At 41.3% G+C, this 15,953-nt stretch overlaps 1 protein-coding gene across 1 annotated transcript in view; it reads right to left on the reverse strand.

Moving 5' to 3' along the window:
• LOC115775636 (NLR family CARD domain-containing protein 3-like) overlaps nucleotides 1-15,953 on the reverse strand; it is an 866,494-nt gene that overhangs the window by 732,133 nt on the left and 118,408 nt on the right. The gene's annotated exons all lie outside the window — the stretch shown is intronic.

Consider the following 15,953-nt stretch of genomic DNA (forward strand, 5'->3'; position numbering starts at 1 on the left):
GGAGTGGGGTTCCACATGAAATCCTGGGACTGCAGCTCAATCTTTTCCTCTCCAGGTCTTGAGTGCTTTCATCAGGGTGGCCACCTCCTAATGGAACAGTGGACTTTTTCCTCCTGCAGCTCCCTTTACATGCAGGCTCTCCTTAGCAGTTCCCAGTCCTGTTCTTTGTTAAAACACAAGATGAATCCTCTTCTCAGTAAAACTAGACCCCTTTAAAAAGACTTAGAATCAACCAGGCTAGGTAAAAATGAGCTTCCTTAAAAAAGGGGTTTTTCTCAACTCAGATTTCCAATCCAACTCCATTTTGAGCAGCCACTCCTGTGTTCATACAATCCTCTTACTTCCTGTCTCTCCCATGCCCAGCGCTCCTCCTTTCTTCTCCCTTTCTAGAGGGCCCAAACCCACACCACTTAATTCTAGCACTCAACTCCAAATGCCTGGCAGCTGGAGTAGAGTGAGACCTACACTCCCACATGGGTGTGGCCTATATCACACAAAAAAAACCAAAAGCATGCAAAACTTGACATAAAATCATCCTAACCCCATGCTTCATAGGAGTTCCTCTGTTATTTCCACTGTGCTGCACATGCACAGAGGTGTGTGTGCTGCACTCAGGGAGGCTCAGCACACACACATATCTGTGGATTTATTTACAGTTGATGGTTTTCTGTCAGCCAGTAACATCAAACTGTCAGGATGGTTTTATAGAAGTCTGTCAGAGTCCATGTTTTTATTCTAACAGGGTCAGAGGTCACAGGTCAGTAATGTAGATCCTCAGCTGGGCTCCAGTTCCCATCAGTGTGCCTGCTGCTGTTTCTACAGCTCATATTGTGGTTTATTGTCCTCTCAGACCAGCAGGTGGAGGTGAAGGTGAAGGAAGGCTCAGAGTCTGTCATCCTGCCCTGCAAAACAACACCTGACCTGCCCGAGGACACCAGGGTGGAGTGGACTCGCTCTGACCCAGAATCATGATGGTCCATGTACGATTACAGCCGTGACCAACTTAAGAACCAGGACGGTTTTTACAGAAACCGAACGAAGATGAATGAAGACCTGCTGAGAACTGGAGACCTCAGTCTGACCCTGAAACAGCCCACACAGAGAGACACAGGAGGATACATCTGCACCATCTACAGGGACAAAGACATCCTGAGACAGAAAGTAGTGCTGCAGGTCAGAGGTCAGTGTAACAGAATTGAATATAGAGATCAGTGCTGTAGATTTAGGTCAGAGTTCAAAGGTCATGCTGTTTTTATGTTTCTCCACAGAATCATTTCCATCCTGGGTCAAAGCTCTCCTGGTTCTTCTGGTTCTTCTTGTGGTTTCTGGAGGTTTTTTATTTTATTTTTGGCACTTTTTCATGTCAGGTGAGTCTCTCCTCCTACACTACCCATAATGCCGATGGTTAGCAGGTGTCCTCTGGGGGCTTCTTGACTGTCGCTCACACAAACTTGTTCCAGAAGCTGAAAGAGTTCAGAGTTCAAACAGCTGATACAGAGAGCTGAAGAGAAACTTCCTCCTTCAGACTCAGTCACTGATCAGTGAAACAGCTCCACAACATGACTTTACTAAACAGTGTGTGTGCTTCACTGCACTGATCTGACACACAGCTGTTCTTCTTCTGTGGTGGTAAACAGCAGGCTGCCATGAAAACATGTGCTGACAGGAAGTGTTGCAGCAGCTTCAGTAAATGTTCCTCCTTGAGTTGTGCTCAGTCATGTGGTGGAGAGCTTCAGATGTTCAGAGCAGACACTTGAGATCTTCATGGTTCCTGTGTGCGTGTGTGAGACTGTGGAGGCTCAGTGTGTCTGTTCTTCTGCTCTTCATCAACATGTCTGCAGCTCTTTACAGGACGCTGTGACTAGTTACCAAAGAACGAGTCAGGAACACATCAGGAACAAACTGACACACAATCTGAGACTAGGAGGAGGGGACAGGGAGGTCATGTGACCATCAGACCTGCTGATGATGTTATCATGTTGTGCTTTGTTGTCCTCTCAGTTTACAAGGTGGAGGTGGACTCAGGAGTGGAGTCTGTCCAGCTGCCTTGCAAAACCATAGTTCACCTGCTGAAAGAAGCTAAAGTGGAGTGGAAGGACAATAACAACAGGAAGGTCCACGTGTATCAGAAGGGCTCTGACCGGCCTGAAGAACAGGACCAGGATTACAGAGGACGAACGAAGATGAATGAAGATCTACTGAAACCTGGAGACCTCAGTCTGACCCTGAAACACCCCACAGATGGAGACACAAACACCTACACCTGCACCATCTACAACACAAGGGCAATTATCCTGATGACAAAGGAAGTGCTGCTCACTGTTAGAGGTCAGTGGTGCAGACACTGGTCAGAGGTCAGAGGCCATCGTGATGCTGATTCAGTCTGTCAGCTCAGACAAACAATTTACAAAGTGATTAAATTTAAATTAATTTATCTTCTTCAGCGCTTCAGTGTATTAACAATCGCTCTATCACCTGAATCCTGTTGCTCCTATGTGAGAAGGTGATGCATTGGCTTATGGTATGCTGCAAACTTCATCAGGGCTGCAACTATTGATTATTTTAGTAATTGAGTATTCTATCGATTATTCCATCAGTTACTTGAGTAATCGGATAAGAAATACTTTTTTCGTATTAACAGTGCATCTGCATATTTTAACTTCCGTACTGCAGTTTTTCCCCTGTGTGGTCCTTCTGGTACCGAAACATCGCTAGTGCTAATGGCAGCACTTGCTAGCACACTGTGGTTATAGCAATCCATTCTGGGAGCTAAAGTAGAGAAAAAAAATAACAGCTGAAATTCTCAGCACAGCAAGCACAACACACGAACACGCAGAGAGCAATGGAGGCGTGGAAAAAGTTTAAAGGTGCAAGGTTACACATTTGCTGTTTATTTAAAAATTTCAACAGTGTAGTTTCTTTTACCTGCCGTAAATGGGACCACATCGGAGGTGGATACATTGCTGGCATGTTTTAAAAGCAGCGAGGACAATTCAGTAACAGTGCCTCACCTGCCACTTGTGTAAATGATGTGAAATTATGGCCCAAAGTCAGCTACATCTACATTATCAATTACCTTGTTTTTTTCCGAAGGTGTTGATGGCGAGGAATCACGAAAGTATAAGAGCACCGAGGTGTATAATTACCTTCAAAGCAATAAAATTGATAAAGTAATGCTGAACAAACAAGCCAACGTTATTGTCACAACAAAATGTACATAATTTAAACAAATGGTGGGAAATTAATGACAAACTGATGACATAAAATGTTGCAAATAGTTCTATATATTTGCAATCTTCCAAGACAAGAAAATGTCAAGAATACACAATTTTTGTGCTTTTTGTTATGCACATGTTTATTTCCTTTGTGTGTGTTGGAAAAACACAAAAAACAGAAAAAAAAAATCCAAAACTCATATAATTCTATGCAAAAGTCCAAAATGGGCCAGAAAAATTACTGGCACTCTCAACTTAATATTCGTTTGCACACCCTTTGGAAAAAATAACTGGAATCAATCACTTCCTATAACCGTCAACAAGCTTCTTACACCTATCAGCTGGAATTTTGGACCACGCTTCTTTGCAAACTTGTCCAGGTCTCTTAGGCTACATTCACGCTGCAGCCTGAAGTGACCCAATTCCGATTTTTTTGTGAAATTCAATGTTTTGTTTTTTTTGCGCGGTTGTTCGCCTTTCCAAATATATGCGACTTGGATGTGATCTGTGTGTGCTTTTTGAAGTATGTTTGGGAGACCCATGACCTTAGATGCAAACCCAGCTTTCTAACACTGGGCCCTACATTGTGCCCCAGAATCCTTCAGATTTCATGATGCCATGCAAGCCAGTCAAACAATCCAGTGCCAGAGGCAGCAAAACAACCCATAATGATGTAGAATGATGTGCTTTACCAAAAAGCTCTATCTTGGTCTCATCTGTCCACAAGACATTGTCCCAGGAGGATTTTGGCCCATTTGCGAACATTTTGGAAAACTGCAGTCTAGATTTTTTATGCCTCTGTGTCAGCAGTGGGGTCCTCCTGGGTGTCTTGCCACAGCGTTTCCTTTCATTCAAATGTCGATGGATAGTTTACGCTGACACTGATGCATCCTGAGCCTGCAGGACAGCTTGAAGTTCTTTAGAACTTGATTGGGGCTGTTTATCCACCATCCGGACTATCCTGTGCTGCACCCTTTCATCTGTTTTTCTCTTCCGTCCATGTCCAGGGAGGTTAGCTACAGTGCTGTGGGCTATAGACTTCTTGATTATGTTGCACACCGTGGACAAAGGAACATCCAGATCTATGGAGATGGACTTGTAACCGGGGAGATTGTTGATATTTTTCTACAATTTTGGTTCTCAAGTCTTCAGACAGTTCTCTTCTCCTCTTTCTGTTCTCCATGTTTAGTGTGGCACACACAGACACACAATGCAAAGACTAAGTCAACTTCTTTCCTTTTTATCTGGTTTCAGATGTGATTTTTATATTGCCCGCACCTGTTACTGCCACAGGTGAGTTTAAACGAGCATCAAATGCTTGAAAAAAAGTTTTTACCCAAAATTTTGAAAGGTGCCAACAATTCTGTCCAGCCCATTTTTGCAGTTTAGCATGAAATTATATGGGTTTGGGGTTTTTTCCCTCTTTTTTTGTGTTTTTCCAATTCACACAAAGGAAATGAACATGTGCATAACAAAACATGTATGACTGCAATCATTTTCTGGAAGATTTTCTGGGGTGCCAACATTTTCAGCCATGACTGTATGTGAAACTGGTGGCTTAGGTCACTTATTACATGGTTAGTCTTTAATTTCAGTGTCATTAGGACTTGATCTCATACAGGTATTGTAAATTCATTGCTATCATATCCTTCCAGTGTTGACACGAGTGTTAAATGTTTCTAAGGCTATACCAGTGTACAGCAAAGCATCTGCATCATTTTGAAGAATAAAACATGCAACTTCATCACATTCATCATCTTGTCCTGGACGTCTTTTCTGTGGGACGTGGTGCAGTACTGATGATCTTGTTGTGAAGGGTCCTCCCACTGTTTTTGGACTGAGTGCCAATGAGGCTCAGGAGGTTGTGACGAGATGCTGGCCTGGTCTGAGATGACTGAAGGTGAATCCACAGTACAGCCTGAATAACACAAAAATACAATCAAATGTACACTCAAGTAAAATATGTTAGCATAACAGAAACTGTAAAGTGTCACTTAGCTTATTACGTTTTATGAAGGAAATTTGCAAAATCATAAATATCAACAGAGCTGTTTCAGGAGGGCTTTAGGCCCCCTGATATTTTCCTATGACCCCTAAAATGTTGTTATAATATTGTCAAAATATGTTATTAGATTTTTTTTTTAATTCTTATAAAAAAAACACTTGGTGCTAGGTTGCATTTAACCTTTTAACTTGTTCAGATGTTCTACAGGCTGAGCTACAGCACTGAGAAACACTCATGTTTCTCTGCTTCATCAAGTCCAATCTGCTCCTCACAGACTGAATAAAGTCCTGTCCCACTAACAGCAGCTCCAACAATCTGTTCACTGCTTTCTTCCTGTCAGTCTTCATCTTTCTGCTGCGTCTCCTCTTCACACTGAACACTTTCTATCTAACAGTGAGCTCCCAGTGAAGCAGCAACATTCAGCGTGTTAGAGGCAACACAAATGTCTCCATCCAGCTCATGTTGTGCTTTGGTTGTCCTCTCAGTCCCCCAGGTGGAGGTGATTCAGGGGTGGAGTCTGTCCAGCTGGTCTGCAAAACCACAGTTCACCTGCCTGAAGATGTTAAAGTGGAGTGGAAGAGCAGATACTGTAGGAAGGTCCACCTGTATCAGAACGGCTCTGACCAGCTTGAAGAACCAATACCCGTTTTACAGAGACCGAAACAAAGATGAACGAAGACCTGCTGAAAACTGGAGACCTCAGTCTGACCTGAAATACCCACAAATGAAGACACAAATATCTACACTTGCACTGTCTGCAGCATGGAGGGAAACACCCTGATGAGGAAAGAAATGAGACTGAAAGTCAAGGGTCAGTGCTGTAGATACAGTCAAAGGTCAGAGGTCATGTAGGAGTTTATTCTATAAAGTTTTTAGTTTGAATCTATTTTTTAGTTCCTTCAATAATCAAATTCTTTGATATTTTTCTCTAAAAGCCAAAAATGTAAGGCGAGCAACTGTGCATTTAAATGAACAGAAGATGATTAAAAATGATCATAATTTTTAAAATAAAATCCTCTGACATGATTTTAGTTTGGAGCAAATCAACAGTTTTGTTAGTTGAGTCCAAATCAGTCTAAATGTATAAAATACCAAGAGTTTGAAAGATGCTGAGCTCATTCATCTTTGATTTGCTCAGGAACAAATGAAACACTGAAATTAACCAAACATCAACTGTTAGAGATCAGCCGAGTGAGTTATATCTGCGTTAACTTCCAGTGGGGCAGTTGAAAAGGATGTGCCGGGAGTCAGGCGTTCTCTATAGCAATGATGTGCAATGAATCATGGGATATGGTAGGCCATGAATATACACTGGAACCATCCTACAATTCAAGAAAAGGATGTATTCGTCGACCGCATTTGAAGTAGTCTTCAAATTTTGGACAGCCTTCATCGCCTCGCTCAATGTAATCAGCCTACAATGCGGCCTTCGAAGGACGCAGCCCCTAAATTTGGACACAGCTAACATACGCTCATGTTGTTTGTTGTTCTTTCAGATTGTCCAGGTGGAGGTGGAGGAGGGAGGGAGTCTATCCAGCTGTCCTTTAATAAACCTCAGAAAACCTGCCTGAAGATGCTAAAGTGGAGTGGGTACGCTATAACCCAAAGAGATAGTCCATGTATCTAAGGATGGCTCTGACCAACCTGACAAACAGCACCAGGATTATAGAGACCGAACAAAGATGAATGAAGATCCTCTGAAAACTGGAGACCTCAGTCTGACCCTGAACCAGCCCACAGAGAGAGACAGTGGAGAATACAGATGTGGAGTCTATGGAAAGATTTGGAGAGGGAAAACAGTGCTGCTCACAGTCAAAGGTTGTTTGTGTGTGTGTGTGTGTGTGTGTGTGTGTGTGTGTGTGTGTGTGTGTGTGTGTGTGTGTGTGTGTGCACGTGCGTGCGTGCGTGTATGTGTGTGTGACTGTCTTGTGTCTCCTCTGCAGGAGAGCTCAGGTCCAGGATCAAACAGGGATCATCAGGAACAGAAGCAGCTCCATTGATCCGACTCCTCTATCAGCTGAGGGCAGGATGAACTTTTTGATTGTAGCAAATGGATGCAAAGAAACAAAGAGTGAAAAATTGAAAATTGAAAAATGTCCTTAACCACTGTATATTACTTTCAGACTTGTGGTGCAATGGTGTAAACGTGAATCTAAATCTGATTATGTACAGTTTACACAAAAATCTAGTTAGATCTAAGTAAGCTATACTAAAAATAAGCTAATGAGATGCATCCATAACAGATAACAGTCTTTATAGTGATATTAGGTCTAACAGAAAAACAGAAGTCGCTTCTATCTGGATAAAGTGATGGTGTACACACAGGCATGATGATCTTCTCAGCTGCTCTCACAACACGCTGGAAGATCCTGCAGGAAGATGCTGCGAGGCGCCGCCCCACACCGTGATGCAGCAGGTCAGGATGGTGCCTCTGCAGAGATGATGGGGCCGGGGTCTGCTCCGTTATTATTAGCATTAAAAGTGCGAAGGCCTGGATTGTTCATGTGTACAATAAGACTTCATAACATATATAGTGACCGTTATTCAGAGGTGGGAAAGTAACGAAGTACAAATACTTCGTTACCGTACTTAAGTACATTTTTCAGGTATCTGTACTTTACTTGAGTATTTATTTTTCTGAGTACTTTTTACTTTTACTCCCTGCATTTTTACACAAGTATCTGTACTTTCTACTTCTTACATTTTGAAAACAGACTCGTTACTTTAGGTTTAACACGTCTGAGAAAAGTTTGCATTTCCGTCAAACATCAACGATCTGAGTCTAAACGGAGGAATAATAACATAAAGGAGACAATCGTACTGGCGTATGCTCCATCACCGGACTTATCGCGTACAAGGGGATTAAATACACAAGCCCATTTAATCATTTATCATTCATAGCGCTATAATCAGGAGTTACAGCGGGCCGGACTGAGTCCGTAAGTGTGCTCGCAGGACATAAACAGCTTAGCACGGTACTGAAGAGGAGCGAGCATGAAGGGAGTAACGTGTGGCAGGTAAATGCAACGTTTCTAAATGCTCAACAAATATCTGCAACACACAAAGTGTGTGGCAGTTGTCACACAGCTAGCTAAAAGCAGAGCTGCTGTATTTCAGGGAGAGCAAAGAGAGAGAAGTTCACTCAGAGATGGAGAAAGAGGACAGGAGAGGAAGAAGAGAGGTTAGATTTAAAGGGAAGGACTGCAAAACAAACTGAAGTATGCTGACTTTGTGTAATTCAAAGATTGTATGAAAATACTGCAGTTTAGTACCTAATACCTTTTATATTATTGCAATAATATACAATTAATGAGGTTCAGTTAGCTAACAGAAAAATAGCAGGTAGAAACGTCCTCCAAAGAGCTACTTTACTTTCTTACTTTGAGTACATTTCAGAGCCTGTACTTTTTTACTTTTACTTAAGTAAAGAAGTTGAACCAGTACTTCAACTTTTACCAAAGTATTTTTTAACACAAGTACTTGTACTTCTACTTAAGTACAGAATGTCAGTACTTTTGCCACCTCTGCCGTTATTCTAATGACCTTTCAACCCTGACTGTGTTTTATGTACAGCACCAAACAAAGGTTTGGTGTCCAAACCTTTGTTTGGTGCTGTATTTGTTTTGGAACCCATATTAAAAATGATCTGTGTGAGTAATTCCATCTATGAAGTAATAAAAAGTACATTTTGACATGGCTCTGATTTCTCATTGATTATAAACTACATGCTGGATGTGAAGATGTTCAGTCATTGAGTTTTGAGATCATTTCAGATGAACATCAGGCTGCATTAACACACATCATGCTGTGTATCAGTGTTTGCTAAAATCAGACATTTAGTGGTTTTAAGCATATTAACAGTTTTTTCACAACATTGATTTATCAGTATTTTGATAACCACAATGAATTCCTGCTGTAAATAAAGCAGGAAAATGAGCAGCAGTTTGTCCTTGTTTACAGTCTGTGCTGCACTCACTCAGAGGTCAGAGGTCACATGTACAGATATCCCACTGACGGCAAAATTGTGTAATCAATGTATACTCTCCATATGTACAGTATAGTATAGTATAGTAGTAACATACTGTATATAATAGACTGGTATAAAGGCACATTTTAAGCTTACCTTGTGACCACAGTGATCTCACCTTTGACCTTTTTCCAAAGCAGAGATCCTATGTGAGCAGATCCTGCAGCAGCTGGAGAACAACATGCAGGAGAGCCTCAGAGGGAGACAGCAGATATCTGCTCTGTTATTCATGGTCACAAAGTGGAGCCCCTCTCCTTTATATTTATATATAATAATAATAATGATGCCTTAGACTTACACAGCACTTTTCACGGTACTCAAAGACGCTTTACAATTCCATGCTACCTACAATAGTGAGGTGAGCACCTACCCACTGCACCACTGCCACCCACAGTATATATTATAGATACTTCATTGATCCTGGAGGGATTAATTCTTCCATGGAACAAAGTGTGGCTGAGCCTCCGTTCTGTCCGAGCTGCAGCTTTTCAGGATTTTGGGGCTGTGTTTGGATTTTCTTTCAGGATGTTGGGATCCAGATGTTCCCAGCTGAGAGTGAAAGTTAAAGACAAGAAGATTCCGTCTTTACAGATGTTTCTGGTTTCAAAACAGCTGGAAACAAAAATCAAAGGTTAAAATTCGATGAATGGCTCTCACAGGATTTTACAGATGTTTGTCCTGGCTGTCAGAGCTGGCAGAGCTCGGACCCAAACACTGGACTTGGCAGACAGGCAAAGACTTAAGGTTTATTGCTGAGAGGATGGACTAACTACAAAATCCTCCAAGAGCAGAGCTTTGCAGATAGTCCAGAAACCAGAAGTTAATGCAAAACCAGGAACAGGGACACACAACACCATGAGGGGACGACACAACAAAGAGCAGAGAGACACTGAGGCAATTCACACACAGGGTAAGGAGAGGTAACAGCTGGACAAAATAACACAAGACAAGAGGAAGCAAACTGAACACAATGCACGTGAAATCAAAATGAGACAGGAAGTGTGTAAACAAGGAAACAGAGACAGACTACACACAGAGAGACAGGCACACTGAGGAAAACCCACAAAACGCTAACACAGCCCAAATACTCCAAAACTGCAACACCAACAATAAACTCCAAACACTGGAGCGAAGGTCGAGGACCATGACAGAAAGCTTCAAAGCAAACTTTGTTTTTCTCTCTAAGCAACATGATGTAGCAGAAATGTGTCATTTCAGACTCTGCTGCTTCATCCTAATAACTGAACATCTCTGAGTGTTCATGCTCTCATCATGTGGAGTCATGCTTCCATCTCTTCTGGCTCCATGTGAGCTTTAATTCAATTCAATTCAATTTTATTTATATAGCGCCAAATCACAACAAACTGTCGCCTCAAGGCGCTTTGTATTGTGGGTAAAGACCCTACAATAATACAGAGAAAACCCAACAGTCAAAACGACCCCCTATGAGCAGCACTTGGTGACAGTGGGAAGGAAAAACTCCCTTTTAACAGGAAGAAACCTCCAGCAGAACCAGGCTCAGGGAGGGGCAGTCATCTGCTGAGACCGGTTGGGCTGAGGGGAGAGAAAGACATGCTGTGGAAGAGAGACAGAGATTAATAACAATTAATGATTAAATGCAGAGTGGAGTATAAAAAAAGTAAATAAGGTGAATGAGAAGAAACAGTGCATTATGTGAACCCCCCAGCAGACTAGGCCTATAGCAGCATAACTAAGGGATGGTTCAGGGTCACCTGATCCAGCCCTAACTATAAGTCAAGTAAAGTCAAGTCAAGTCAAGTTTATTTATAAAGCACATTTAAAACAACGACGTTGACCAAAGTGCTGTACAAGATCTGTAACCCCAAGGACTATACTAAATAAAAATAAAAATATATAAATAAATAAATAAAATAATAAAATAAAAATAAATAAATAAAAACATTAAGAACAATAATAACATAAGAAAATTAAAAATTAAAACGTTAAAACAAGTACCATAAAATACCATAAAACAATCATCTAAAAGGAGGTAGCACTGCAGCCAAATGCCAAGGAAAAGAAATGTGTTTTTAATAGAGATTTAAATGTGTGTATCGTCTGAGCTGTGCGGATATGGAGAGGTAGATCGTTCCATAGCTTTGGTGCTGCTGCTGCAAAAGCTCGATCACCTCTCTGTTTTAGTCTAGTTTTAGGCCTCTGTAAGAGCAGCTGGTTCGATGACCTCAGAGCTCTTACAGCGGTGTGACAGTGAAGCAGCTCAGACAGATAAGCTTTATCATAAAGGAAAGTTTTAAGCCTAATCTTAAAAAGAGAGAGGGTGTCTGTCTCCCGAATCCAAGCTGGAAGCTGGTTCCACAGAAGAGGCGCCTGAAAGCTGAAGGCTCTGCCTCCCATTCTACTCTTAAGTATCCGAGGAACCACAAGTAAGCCAGCAGTCTGAGAGCAAAGTGCTCTGTTGGGGTGATATGGGACTATGACGTCTTTGAGATAAGATGGTGCCTGATTATTCAAGACCTTGTATGTGAGGAGAAGAATTTTAAATTCTATTCTAGATTTAACAGGGAGCCAATGAAGAGAAGCCAATATGGGAGAAATCTGCTCCCTCTTTCTAGTCCCTGTCAGTACTCTAGCTGCAGCATTTTGAATCAGCTGAAGGCTTTTCAGGGAGCTTTTAGGACAGCCTAATAATAATGAATTACAATAGTCCACCCTAGAAGTAATAAATGCATGAATTAGCTTTTCAGCATCACTCTGAGAAAGGATGTTTCTAATTTTAGAAATATTGCGCAAATGCAAAAAAGCGGTCCTACATATTTGTTTAATATGTGCATTGAAGGACATATCGTGGTCAAAAATGACTCCAAGACTTCTCACAGTGTTACTGGAGGCCAAAGTAATGCCATCCAGAGTAAGTATCTGGTTAGACACCATGTTTCTAAGATTTGTGGGGCCGAGAACAAGAATTTCAGTTTTATCTGAGTTTAGAAGCAGGAAATTAGAGGTCATCCAGGCCTTAATGTCTTTAAGACATTCCTGCAGTTTAACTAATTGATGTGTCGTCTGGCTTCATTGAGAGGTAAAGCTGAGTATCATCTGCATAACAATGAAAATTGATGCAGTGCTTTCTAATAATACTGCCTAAGGGAAGCATGTATAATGTAAATAAAATTGGTCCTAGCACAGAACCCTGTGGAACTCCATAATTAACCTTAGTGTGTGAAGAAGACTCCCCATTTACATGAACAAATTGGAGTCTATGAGATAAATATGATTCAAACCACTGCAGTGCAGTACCTTTAATACCTATAGCATGCTCTAATCTCTGTAATAAAATGTTATGGTCAACAGTATCAAAGCTGCACTGAGGTCCAACAGGACAAGAACAGAGATGAGTCCACTGTCAGAGGCTGTAAGAAGATCATTTGTAACCTTCACTAATGCTGTTTCTGTACTGTGATGAATTCTGAATTCTGACTGAAACTCTTCAAATAAACCGTTCCTCTGCAGATGATCAGTTAGCTGTTTTACAACTACTCTTTCAAGAATCTTTGAGAGAAAAGGAAGGTTGGAGATTGGCCTATAATTAGCTAAGGCAGCTGGGTCAGTGATGGCTTTTTAAGTAGAGGTTTAATTACAGCCACCTTGAAGGTCTGTGGTACATAGCCAACTAATAAGATGCACTTCAGTGAGAAGATCTCAGTCCAACATTCCCTCAAAGAGCAGGTGTCAAACTGATCTGATGTCAGCTTCTAACAGAGATAAAGTGTGTCTTTGAGCCCTGAAAGTTTCATGTGGATTTGCTGATCTCACTGTTCTGTTCTAGGAAATGTGGCTGAGTCATGTGTGAAGCTCCTCAACAGGTGATGAAGTGGCCGTCCACATCCACACTCACCTGCCTTCATCTGCTGTACAAACACTTCCTGTTCTGCATCATCCACAGAGACAGAAACATGTGAGGAGCTGCTGCTGCAGAAGGAGAACAGATGAGTTAATTTCATTTACAGCTCATATTCTGCTTTCTCATTTAAACTGCACCTCAGTGATGAAGAGATGTTGTCATCCAGCCTGCAGGAAGAGCTGATGGCTGAAGTATCTCAGATGATGTTTCTGTGCTCCATCTTCATGACTCTGCAGTGTGAGCACAGCAGACCCTCATCAACAACATCCACAGCATGAAGCATTCAGTGTGAGAGCAGTCAGACTCTCTGAGCCTCTTCTTCTCCTCAATGCTCCTTCACTCCCTCATGCTTCACATCCAGGAAAAGGCTTCAGCGACAGACGAGGATCACAGGATCACAGGATCACCATGTGACCTTCACTCTTTTTCTCTCTTTCTATTTAAACCCACACCATCCTCTCCTTCCTTGGCTTATGGATGAACCAAAATCCATGAATGAGCTGAAGTGGCTGTCAGCGCTGCAGAGTGTTTGGATGGACTGAACAGCTTCTGAGGAACGTTAAATGAACTCTCAGAGGTGCTGCAGACACACTGAGGACAAACAGGAGTGTGTTTGATGTGTTTAGTGTGTCCACAGACAACAGCAGAGTGCTGCTGCTCACTGAAGAGCTAGAACTATGGGACTGAGCTCTGCTGTGGCCTCTTTGGAGTCCAATCAGACAACAGTTTATTTCATTTCAACAATTATATGAATGTATTTCCAATGATTTCTTTTCATTGAAGGATTTTCATGAATATGAACTGATCCTGAGCAGAGACCAAACTCAGCTCCAGCTTTGACCTGAAGAGCTAATAATGACACAGTTGTGAGTCTGTCATGGTCGCTGGGGTTGGTGATGTTTCTGAGCTTTATTACTGAATGCTGTTTCTGTTTTATTGAAGTTTGGGATTTTGGGTTTATTTTCCTGGGACTCGTTTCAGTTTGTGATATTCTCACGTTGTGGTTTCTGTTGGGAGTTTGTTGTCATTGTTGCCTCCTCAGTGTGTGTCTGTGTCATGTTTAGTTATTTGGGTTGTTTCTGGTTTTACTTTGATTTCTTTGACATCACAAACTTTCATATCTTTGATTATCTCAGATTGAAGCTGAGTTGAAGTCCAAAGTCCAGTTTCTGCTCCTCAGGAGTTTCTTAACCTCTGCTGAGATCTTTGTTCTAAACTCAGTGCTGACAGCCTGCATCATTTTGCTTTTTCTCTTTTGTTCTTCATTGTAGAGCTGAGATAAGCACATAAAACAGTTCCTTCAGGTCACTTCTATTTCACCTCTCTGCTGTTGCTTTTGTTGTTCCAGCAGTTTTTGCTATAAACAGTAATGTTTGTGTGTAAATGATCAAATAATAACCTGTGTGCATGTGTTACGAAGTAAAGACTGGAGTAAACAAACAGTCGTGTTTACATCTGTGCAGTTTGATGACAGATTCAGAGGTTGGTGCACAAATATAAAAAAATATGCACAAGTACATTTCAGCCTTTGTATAAACATACAAATTTAGTCAGTTTTGGTCTTTAAAACAATAATTATGCTTCTATCTTAAAAATGATCAATCAGTCGTTATTAGTTGGGTATGTACCACAGACCTTCAAGGTGGCTGTAATTAAACAGCTACTTAAAAAGCCATCACTGACCCAGCTGTCTTAGCTAATTATAGGCCAATCTCCAACCTTCCTTTTCTCTCAAAGACTCTTGAAAGAGTAGTTGTAAAACAGCTAACTGATCATCTGCAGAGGAACGGTTTATTTGAAGAGCTTCAGTCAGGTTTCAGAATTCATCACAGTACAGAAACAGCATTAGTGAAGGTTACAAATGATCTTCTTAGAGCCTCTGACAGTGGACTCATCTCTGTTCTTGTCCTGTTGGACCTCAGTGCAGCTTTTGATACTGTTGACCATAACATTTTATTACAGAGATTAGAGCATGCTATAGGTATTAAAGGTACTGCACTGCAGTGGTTTGAATCATATTTATCTCATAGACTCCAATTTGTTCATGTAAATGGGGAGTCTTCTTCACACACTAAGGTTCATTATGGAGTTCCACAGGGTTCTGTGCTAGGACCAATTTTATTTACATTATACATGCTGCCCTTAGGCAGTATTATTAGAAAGCATTGCATCAGTTTTCATTGTTATGCAGATGATACCCAGCTTTACCTATCAATGAAGCCAGATGACACACATCAATTAGTTAAACTGCAGGAATGTCTTAAAGACATTAAGGCCTGGATGACCTCTAATTTCCTGCTTCTAAATTCAGATAAAACCGAAGTTCTTGTACTCGGCCCCACAAATCTTAGAAACATGGTGTCTAACCAGATACTTACTCTGGATGGCATTACTTTGGCCTCCAGTAACACTGTGAGAAATCTTGGAGTCATTTTTGACCAGGATATGTCCTTCAATGCACATATTAAACAAATATGTAGGACCACTTTTTTGCATTTAGAAAAATTTAGAAACATCCTTTCTCAGAGTGATGCTGAAAAGCTAATTCATGCATTTATTACTTCTAGGCTGGACTATTGTAATTCATTATTATCAGGCTGTCCTAAAAGCTCCCTGAAAAGCCTTCAGCTGATCCAAAATGCTGCAGCTAGAGTACTGACAGGGACTAGAAAGAGAGAGCAGATTTCTCCCATATTGGCTTCTCTTCATTGGCTCCCTGTTAAATCTAGAATAGAATTTAAAATTCTTCTCCTCACATACAAGGTCTTGAACAATCAGGCACCATCTTATCTCAAAGACCTCATAGTACCATATCACCCCAATATG

The sequence above is a fragment of the Archocentrus centrarchus genome, unplaced genomic scaffold, assembly GCF_007364275.1.
Source record: "Archocentrus centrarchus isolate MPI-CPG fArcCen1 unplaced genomic scaffold, fArcCen1 scaffold_24_ctg1, whole genome shotgun sequence".
Classification (NCBI taxonomy): domain Eukaryota; kingdom Metazoa; phylum Chordata; class Actinopteri; order Cichliformes; family Cichlidae; genus Archocentrus; species Archocentrus centrarchus.